The sequence below is a fragment of the Chiroxiphia lanceolata genome, chromosome 3, assembly GCF_009829145.1.
Source record: "Chiroxiphia lanceolata isolate bChiLan1 chromosome 3, bChiLan1.pri, whole genome shotgun sequence".
In the NCBI taxonomy this organism is placed as follows: domain Eukaryota; kingdom Metazoa; phylum Chordata; class Aves; order Passeriformes; family Pipridae; genus Chiroxiphia; species Chiroxiphia lanceolata.
Genome location: NC_045639.1, coordinates 44,712,753 through 44,723,886, shown reverse-complemented (window position 1 = coordinate 44,723,886; position 11,134 = coordinate 44,712,753).

Genomic DNA, 11,134 nt, shown 5'->3' with positions numbered 1-11,134 from the left:
TAGATGCATATTCTCTGGGTGGGGAAGCTTATGCAGAAGAATTGTGGACAAAAAGAAGTTAGAATGAGATTCTAAAATATCTTTAATTAATTAGGAGCCAAAGGTCCAGCTCTCAAAATAATGTTGCTCATGGAAACATGTCTTGCAAAGGAAGTAAAGGCCAGTGATAAGTGGCAGAAAGTCAGTTTTGTTGGTGTAAGTTGTATCCACAATATTGTTGTCACAGTCTGTTGTAGCCAGTGTAGCTCCACTGGCAAAGTGCTCTTCTTGGGAACTTCACTCAAGGTGGGCTGGTAGTTTCAGATGAAAAAGTGGATGTCATGGGATAAACAGACTGAGTCAATTATGTGGTATCACCTAGTTCCAGTTTAAAAACTGTCTGCAAATCTTAGTTACTGACTTGACACAAGTATGGAGGCTTGGGTGTATTTGGAAACTGTTTGGGCTTTTGGTCAGTCTGAGTTTAGTAGCCAGTAGGATATACAAAAGTGCCACTCTTCACTGATTAAAAGTTTTAGAAATTTCACATTTAATATCATAAAATGTTGTGAGACACTGCTACTTTCCTAAGAATCCCTGGAGATTACTTCAGAGAGCATGCAGTACTTTAACGTGTAAAATTGTTTTCATTGTTACATTTTTGAAAATCATTTGTGTGCTTCGATTTTAGTCTCTTTGCACATTCAGACTGGTGCAAGATTTCCCTCTAGTGGTTAAAACACGTACGAAGTGTCTGAAAGAATAATCTTGGGGGAATCGTATTACAGAGTGCAACGTAGTTCTATGTTTTACTATTTCCCAAAGTCATATCTTTTTTCATTGTGGGCTAGAGTTGACTTTGTGTAACAGAGAATCTGTACCCATTTATATCAGTACACATTACCAGTTACTTAAGCTTTCTTGATCAGATGGAGGAGTACTGTCCAGTTAGCAGAAATAATTGTTTTTCTTCACAGCAGATAGCAATGTCTCTAGAGAATTAATCTCCAGCCCTTTCTCACTCTACCTGTAAACTTTTCTTCTTTCTAAGACACAGCAACATATAATAAAAGGGACAAAGCATCTCAGATCCAATTCAGGCACACTTGCTGGGAGATATTTGGTGAATTCCTCTCTTGTTTAGGGATTAGTTTATAGAAATGAACAACAGGAGAGAAATTTTGAAATCCACTCTCAAGTTGCTTTTAGTTACTATTCTTTTTGGGGGTTAAATTATAGTGAGTTAACAATGTCTCCTTGGTTTGTGTTAGGGAGTTACTGGTTTTGCTGCCAACAAGTAAATTAATCCTAGTTCCACCCAGAAAATTTCACGTGTACTTTATTCCCCCTTGTCCTCTCACTACACGCTCTTGTGAAAATCCCTCTCCATCTTTCATGCAGGCTCCCTTTAGGTACCAGAAGGCTGCTCTAAGGTCCTCCTAGAACCTTTTCTTCTCCAGGCTGAACAGCCCCAACTGTCCTAGCCTGTGTTCATATTAGAGGTGCTCCTGCCCTCTGATCATCTTCCTGGTCCTTCTCTGGACTTGTTCCAATAGGTCAGTGTATGTTTGTGTTTACAGAAGCCCAATATAACCCATGAAGAGCTACATACTTATTTGCATAAGCAGATTATTAAATAAAGTGTCATTTTGTTATGCTGTTCTATGATTTTCAACAGAGAAGGACCAAGATCAGTGCCTGGGATAGTTGGGTATTAGAGCAGTGCAGATACAGAATAAGAAAACATTCACCAGATTTTGGAGAATGCAGTGAGTGCAGGATAAGTCCAACACTTCAGTCCCTGTTGAATATTTTATATTCTGTACTACTTAAAAGAAAATTATCATCACTGATTTATGTCTCCTTGTTCTGTTTATCTATATGCTTTAAGTTTATGGCTGCTGCTTCACTTCTAATAATAAGATTTAAAAAGCAAAGGTGCAATTTGCAAATAATAACTTCTCATTGCTATCTCCAATAGGGAGAAACTTGGACAACTGCTCCAGGGTTTAGGAAAATTCTTGTCCCAAAAGTCTTTCAGATAGTGCTATGGGAAGGGGATTCCCCTGGGTGTCCCTGTCACTGACAGTTCTTTTTTAGGGCTGCTAGTTTGTCTGTGAGGCTTTGCTTGAGATCTGCAGGCCCTTGTACATGTGTTTAACTTCCTAATGCTATTTTTTGGGACTTGATTAAAACTGTCAGACCGTTCAGTTAGATTTCTGCTTGTTTTCAGGGGAATTTGTGAGGATTTAGCAGTTTTAAAAGGTCAGGTCAGGCACACATAGAAATACTGACTTTATGCAAGCAGTTAATATGTCAAGTGTTTTAAAATTACACGGGTGGAAATTCTGTGAAAGTGTGAAATATTTTATTTATTTTTTTTTGTCTAATATTTATTAGGCCTGAGATAAAACATGAGGTAAGACCTGAGATAAAACATTTTATTCTTTATGATAGTTTTTAAATGGAAAAATTCTACTAAAACAGAGACTCCTCACAAACATTTCACAAGACAATCGTCAGCCTGTACTACTTTTCCTTGTTTGCTCCTGCAGTGCTGCCAGGGTGTTGGTGCAAAGGTACTTCTGCCTCACAGGGAGAAGTTTTGAGTTATTTAGCTGTGTTTACTGAGGAACTACTGTGTTGCCAGGAGCAGGAGTGGCTTCGTGTGGTTTTAACTGAGAGGTGCAGACCAGGAAGAACTGCAGGGATTAGGGCTATGGGTGAGAGCTTCTGTTTACTCAGTAATTCCCTAGCAATCAGCAGCAATAACAAAGCAAACACTGAAAAGATACATGATAAAAAAACTTTTAGACTTCAGTTTCTTATCCAAACTAAAGTCAGTTACCAGCCTAGGCTGTGAAAACTTTTATAAACAATTTCTCACCTGTGAAACCTCATACATTAAAATACAACCCCTACTTTCCTGAACTTACAATATATTAAACTGATGAAGAAGATAAATTAATAATAATTCCTTTCTATTTTTGATGGGATGAAAGCTGACGCTGTCATGTTTGCTAATCAGAGACCTCCTTATTAGTTTCAAGTTTGGAATATCTTTTCCTTGCTGATGATGTCAAGGAGGTTTCCTCACAAAATCCAATTCCTCATGATGCCTTCGGTGACTAAAGCGAAGTATCTGTTTAGAGAGACTCTTGGCAAATGTTGCCTGTTTCCAGATCCCACCATTCTTACTCTTGAGATTATATTTCCTTCATTTGTGTTTTAGAGAAAGCATGACCAGGACTTAGAGTCTCCATGTACCTAGTACAAAATGTGATGTCAGTGGGACAGGCCATCAAGAGCCTTTGTTTTGTCTCTTACTACCGTATCCTTTACACTGGCAGCTAACAACAGCTTAGCTTTTGAACTTTGTACCCTCTGAACAGTTCAGTGATTTTTTGAGGGTAAGTGTTGTTTCTTATGTTTAAAAAAAAGGTAAAGAAATCCCAAACAAACAAACAAACAAACAAACAAACTAACCCACAACCAACTTGCATACAGCCTTATACTCAGAAAAATAACTTTCTGGTTGGAGCTTTCAGCTCCAGTTGAGTTTGACCTCTATAGAAACAAATTGTCACATCCTAGTAAATGCTAGGAGACAACCAATACTGCTATAGACAGCAGAAGAATGGGGACAATCAGGAATTTGGTGTTCCTTCTTAGGCTTCAGAGGGAATTGCAATATAGGGTCATGGGCTTTACTTCTTTAAACGGAATTATTTAGCCCATCCTTTCTGACCTCTCCCTGTCCATTCTTTTGTCTTCACTACACCTGCTTCCTTTTTTTTTTTTCAGTCTTATTGAAGATCCATTCTGTAGGATTCTTATTTTTGCATATGAGCATCTGCCCAGACAGTCTGTTGTTGTTTTAGATTTGCAGATTTACAAAGTGTTTCCAGAGGAACTGTAGGTCACTTTAAAGGGACTTCAAGACTGTGAACAACATAATGTTTCCTAGCTACACATGATGGATCTGTAAAAGCAGGTAACAAAGCAGGCAGGGTGTGTAAAGCTCTTATGCAAACCACTTACATTAGGGTAGGAAGAAGGTATTAAATAATTTTCTTGTGAGTGAACGAAGTTTTGGAGATTTCACATTTCTCAAAGAGTGCAAATAATCTACTCAGTAGCAGACAAGATGGAGGTGCTCACCAGCTTCATCTGCTGAAATATATAACCCCTCCCCAATTTTTTAAGGTAAGTAACGAATGTCTGTCTGGTCCTTGCCCTGGAAGAGCTGGAGCAAAGAACCTAAAGAGGTGAAGCAGACTTTGTATTTTTGCAGCTGTCTCAGCCATGCCAGTCTCAGGGAGAACCATGTAAGCTGTAGCAGTGTTATTTTATCTTTTTGAAATAAACATTCTTTTGAGCTACTTAAACATCAGGTGGTTTTTTAGTGATCTCTTTGTTTGGTTTTTTTTCCACACGCCATTTGTTTTTTCCTTTTTCCTTCTGTTATCTTCATTTCCTGCTTTCTGCAGTCATCTTTGATCATGAAGCACTTTGTCTGAATTTAAAGGCTGAAGATTTAGTTGAAAGACAAACACATTGACAAATGTTTCTAGTGGTGAATGGGTTTGGGTTCTTACTGTATTCTGTTTCTTTTTGTCTGAGACTAGTTGTGAGAGAGGAGGCAGTACGTCTAAGTCCTTTTAGCTATCAAAAATATTGTGATTTTATAGGGAGGTTGTATTGCATGTATCCTAACACTATTTTACATGCATATTTATGTATATTTGTATATTATTTTACATATATAAGATTATCAGTGATCAGTACCATCTTCCAGTATAATTGAGAAGGTCATACCTTCTTTATACCTGGATTGGATTGATGGTATGAGTGAGTCCTCCAGCAAGAACTGTCCACTTTCATACACTGAATTCAGTGGTACGATGGACAACGGTAACGTCTCAACAGATAACTTGGGCCACAGTCAAGCTTTTCAGCATACAAGGCAACTATATTATTCAACCAGCTCTGATTTTTTTCCTCAGAAGTTGAATTCCAGTGTAATACAGGCTGGAATTCATGATGCAAATGAAGCTTTGGAAATGTTCACTCCTCCTCTGCTCCCTGCTTCAGAGCCTGGGATGAACCGTTGTGCTCCTACATACAAAAACATGGAACAGGTTAGTTTGCTTTAAATAATCACTGAATTTATAACTGCATATTTTGTATTTCTGATAATGGCACAGCCTGTCCAGAAAGAAAGGATCAGTAGCTTTTGTGTCTGTGTATAGATAGGAAGCTTTACTGGCAAGCGCATGTGTCTGATGCTGTTGCTCTAATGCATCCATGCAATAAACTTCTTTTCACAAGAGACAGTTGATCAATTTTGCTCCTATTCATCTTCTTTTGTAGTTATTTCTATCTCCCTCCTTCTAGTAGAAAGGATTGCACATTCTGGCTCCACGTTCTCGTGTCTGTAATGGTTGTGGGGCATGTTCACTTTCTTGTTTCATATGTCTTTCTATCCATCCTCTTCTCATGCCCCATGTTCTTTTTTTACACTTTTTTTTTTTCATTTCTGACTTTTTCCTCTTCTTCTTAGCTTTGACAAAGTGATGGACAGAAGTAACTCCAAAATATCTCTTCCACTGAATGCTCGATATGCTTCTTATAAGATAGTAAACAATACAGTGCCTTAGTTGTATATTTTAAAGAAACTCTTATGTTTCCAACACTGTTGAATTTAAAATGTATCTATGCTGGAAGTTCTCAATCCTTTCTCCACTGGATGTCTATATTATTCCTTGGTTGTTGAAAAAATAATCATGTAAGTAAAGCTGCAGTTAAAGATATCTTTTTGTGAATCCCAGGAGTCTGTTACTTCTTTTCTTGGATGATGTAAACCACGTCATTTTGTTCAATGACCAGATTGTATCCTGTGATATTGTAAACTGTCAACAGCTGGTCATAAAATCTGATACTGGGTCTTAGGCATTCTTTGTTCTTTGGTGCCTTTTGACATTTGACTATGTGAATTACTTGAACTGTTCTTAAAGATTCTGGTAAAAAAAAAAAAAGTGACCTTGGGCTTTGCTTTGTACTTCTCAAGTAATACCAGACATAGAGTCAGTAGAGTGAAAATGCTGCTTACAGGCAGACTGCTGGGAAGCTCCTGGCACAACAACAACATGAGTGTGTCTTTATGCTGTAAATTTTAGTTCTGGGACAGATCTGGTAGCTCACAATAAATAAATAAAAGAGAAAAAAAAAGACCTATCACTTCCGCTACTGATCTCTGGTAGTTCTTCTCAGTGGACAGGACAGAAGAAACAGATAACTGAAAGAAGGAGTCAAACAGATGTAAACTGGAAAACTCAGAAAGTCAAGGCAACTTGATTAGATGTGTGCCTATGGGGAGGCAAGGGGCCTGCGAAAGGACTGAGGAATTTTGTCTAAGACAGTTATTCTTCCATCCTTTTGATGCTAATTTCAGACCATGCTTATATTTCCTCCTAATTGCATCTGTGTTCTGTGGATATTGATTTTCGAAAGCTCCTTTTCATCAGCGATACTGGCAATTTTCATCAGCAATGAAATGTTGAACATTGACACATTTTTAAGTTTTACAATGAAGCTTGACCTGAGGGTATCATCTGCTCTGATGCTATTCTAAAACCTACTTAGTGTGAAACACAGGTGGACACTTCCCTCCCTTTTGTTCTTTAGCTTCTGGGAGAAGGAAATCCCAGCACATAGACCGGAAAAAAATGCTGTCTGATATGAGACTGAGTAGCAAAACCTGGCAAGGCACATGCTGCCTGCACAGTGTCAGTGTACGAATTAATCCTGAGCTCTAAAACGGCAAAAGAATTTTAAATACAAATGTCTATTAGAAGTAATACAGACTTTAAGAAATACCTAACCCCAAAATCCAGATATGGTGATTCTTTCTGATTAAAAACCATTCAGCTGTGTAGTTTGATACTATATCCTCATGATATTTTCAGACTCCAGGGCAGCAGGACCAACTGATGAAGCAGCAGATGGAGCAGTTGCAAAGGCTGGTGGCTGAACAGCAGAAAATCATTGCACTTTACAACCCAGGTACTAGGGGCATCCCTCCTAACACTGATATCTGAACCTGCTGATGCTTGCACTCCAGTAGTGAAATGCAGTAGTTCTTTAAAGAAAGAGAAGATTTAAGAGTTGTTTTAAATGGCTGGGGGCTCCTCCTCTGGAAGGTGGGCTAAAACATTTGCTCCTTTACACACACTGCATACAAGCTGTAAACTCCAGAAAACACCTTCCCACTTTCGTATATTAAAATTTCAGGAGAAACTTTAGATTTAATAACAGACCTCCTGTATAGACTTCTATTGAATGGTAATACATAAAATTACAGTATTGTGGTAAAAGTACAGAAAAGCTGAAAAATCATTTTTCTTCTGTACCTATAAATGAAAGTTCCAGCTTCTCATGGGTAAAAGAAGAGGAAAAAGTCAGCATACCATGCTTCTGTTAATTGACTCTTACCTTTAATAGTTCCTAACAGCATGATACAACTAATTGAACAGTTTCATTTGACCTGTGGCATTGCTAGAAAACACCATCTACTCAGCAAGCAGAAAAAGAGGAACCCTCACTCCTTCCCACCGTGTCTACAGTAGTGGCACATTCTCCTCAGTGTGCGACCCCAAAGTGAAAGAATTTAGGCAAATCATGTAGACTTGTGACAGCATTGTCCTGGCTTTAGCAGGGCTGCTTGTGCATAACATCCAGCAGGGAGCATCCACAATGGCATAGGAAGGCCGGATGATTCTTGGATTGCTGCTGCTTCTCAGATAACTTTCTGTGGAGGCAGCTTCACCTAATCTGTGTTCTAAGAGCCTAAGCAGCCTAAGGCATGCCCAGCCTCCATCTGTGCATTGATCTGGCATCAGTTTCTCAGTCTAATTTCAAGCTTCTTTGCTCAGTTGAGGAGCTGTGCAAGAATCCCATTATGCTAAGACCTCAGAGGAGAGTTAGGAGAACTAGATGATGGCACCTTGCCTGCTAGAGTTCAGCGTAGTCTGATGAGGTCTTACAAACAGCTTTTTAGAATTGAAAACCTATGTTTTTTTCAAAGATTTTTTACTATACATAGTATGACTAAGTCCTCTCAGACAACTATGTTTTTGCTGTTCCTCCATGCACATAAAAAAACACCTCATAGCACATGTAGGCTGACCAATTTGGAAGAGTTTTATTTATTTCAGTTGCCATATAAGGAACATCTGCTTTAACAAAGGTTCACTTAAAGCAATAGGCATTACTTTAGGCAAAGTAGTAATAACAAAACCACTAAGAATTTATGGCCTCTTGCTTTCCCCTCACCTCCTATCCCAGAAACTCTTGCAGTTGGCACTTGTTAGTGGCTTTAGGGAAATATGACCTTAAATTATTGCTTCTGTAAAAGAAAATTAAATTTAAGCAAGTTTAATCTACAAATGAATATAACAGCTGTTGTTAGGGCTTTTCTTCATTCCCTCTCAGCCTCATGGGTTCAGAGAACCTTCTATAGGAATGACAAAATGTTGGGTTGGATAAACAATGGACAACTAGATCCGTTTGTAGTGAGTCAATAATTACGACAATCCCAGCAGAGGCAGAAAACTGGAACCTTTATTGGATTCACAAGTTCATATTTAAAGGGTTTAGGATCTGTATATTCAACAGGGGGTTGTAACTTACAATTATTACAAACAGGGGTTTTCAGGGGATAACATAAGGGCAAAACCCAGATTAAAAAATTTGGGGTCTTAACAATTATATTATAGGGAAAAACCCATCTTATCTCTTGGGGATTACATGGGGGAAAGAGGTATTATTCAGGTTTGTAGAATGCACAGGATCCAGGGAACACAAAGGGAGAGATAAAACACAATAAGTCTTCTGCACTGGCTTGATGAAATCATGGCATGGTTTCTCTGGGCTTGGACAGAACTTTCCAAACCCGTGACATCAATGGGTCCTTGTCTGGACTCTAGATGGAGGTTTTTCCCCAGTCTCTGTTAGCCCAAGGCTTTTGTTTAAACCTAGCAGTTTTCTTTTTCTCATATCCAAATTTTGGAATCCAACATTACACCATTGGGGTGCAGCAGGTGCTGGCGCTGAGCATGTTAACAGTAGATGTACGCTGGGGTAGATGCACCAGGTAGGAAACAAGGGCCAAACACTGGCCACGCAGTGACCACCAAAAGCCTGGCTTTCTGCAGCTTAGGTTGTCTGCGTTGTGGGGTCCTTTCTGAGCTTCCTGCTGATGCCAGCAGTGCAAAGCAATATGAGACTGAAGGGAATAAGACACTTGAGAAACAACACAGTGTCAGGTCTGTTTGAAGGTCTTGTTTTCAAACTCGATGATGCGTGACAATTGGGGTTTTTGTTTGGGGGGGATAAGTAGGATCTCAACCATTGACCCTACAGCCAGAAGCTAAGCCACACCAGCAGTGATACCAGCAGGCCTGGCTGTTGTTGTACTGATTTTCCTGATGGAGCTATGCCACTGTGAAATAGCTGCCAAGAGCAACTGCTGTATACTAGGGAGACAACCTGAGAAAGAGAGAGAATGGAGGCTGTGGCTGCGTAAATGAAATCTTCATTATCCTGTTCTTTTTGCCTCAGAGAAAAGTCTGGTTGAAATGACAGGCAAATGCTCATCAAGCTGCTCCGTGGTGACCAGGTGGAACAAGTACACAGTCTGTGGTTTCCAAGTTTTCTAATCAAAGCAGAACATCCACAGAGAAATTATGCTGCTCATTAATCCCTGCCCAAATGCCACAATTAGCAAGGTGTTTGTTGTTACTTCCACCAGTTCACCAGGAGCAGAACCGTTAGGCTGCACCACTTTTTTTGGGTTCTCGGGAAGGACTGAAGTGTGAGAAGGAAAAGTGCCTTGAGTCTGCTATGGTTCATCATACAAACATCTCTTCCCTCTGCCCCAGTTCTGTAAATCACTTGACACATTTCTGAAGAAAGTAAGTACAGTTAGTACCATGAATTCAAGACGAAGCTCATACAGTAAGAAATATGTTTATAGGATGCTATTTGAGTGTATTTGCATATCCAGCTACACTTAGCTAATATATAAAGCCATAGACAAAATGCTGACCTGAATGAAAAGCTGACCAAAATCTGCACTGGAAGCTCTTATTTGTTACTATAGGCAGTGTAGATTGAGAGTAGCAAAATACACTGCATGATTTGGTCCAATTAAGCTTTAAAGAAGTAAAATATGAAGAACTAGTTAGGCTATGATTTGTCTTATTGTAGTAAAGGTAGTTGCTTTAATATTGCCATGCATTTAAACTAATACAGTGATCAACAGTAAAATCAAAACTTCATTGAACTACAGATTGTCATTTTATTCTCATATGGAACACAGGCAGAAGTGGCTCTGCCCACCTGCTAGCTGCATGGGTGAAGCGTCTGCCCAGAAGTAGCGAGTTGGGATCTTCCTGAGTCTGTGCCAGATGGGATTCAAATTCACGGATCAGCCTTTTTCCAAAAAATGCCTTAACTAGGGGAGAGGCATTTTCAGTCTCAGCCATTCTCTTTCTACTTATTGAAGTCAGGTCACAGGACAGAGAGGAATCTTGGTGTGAAGAAAGAAAATAAGAAGCAAACGTAATTTTGTAACCTTAGAGAGGAGTTTCTTTCCCAGAAGTAGTGAACCTGGACTTTGGTCCCTGTGCAGAACTGCTTATGTCTTTTCCACATAGTCTTCTAATATAATGCGTAACCAGCCATCCAGAGCTAAAAATAAAACTTTCCCCTCTTTTGCATTATGGTGTGGCTCAGAGATACTTTGCAATACCTTTTACCTCCTAATGGACGTAAGGAGTCCTAGGGGAAATGTTGGGTTTTTTACATGCTCAGGAGTACTTTGTATATTCTATTTAATTCACCATCCCTGTAGTATATGATAACTTTGTTACAACTGGTGGTTGCAACAAGCAGGTTTTACAATTTAAATAAAATAACATAAACGGAATTTGGTTGTTTTATCCTGAACATGCAAACCACCAGGGAACATGAAAGCAAAGAGCGTTTTGTACAATAACAGTTTAGCAAGAGATTTTTAGTTCAATGCAAAATATTTGTCTTAAGCTTCTCTAATTTTTCTTCTCTGGCAACTATTTTTAGGTTTTTCTGTTTC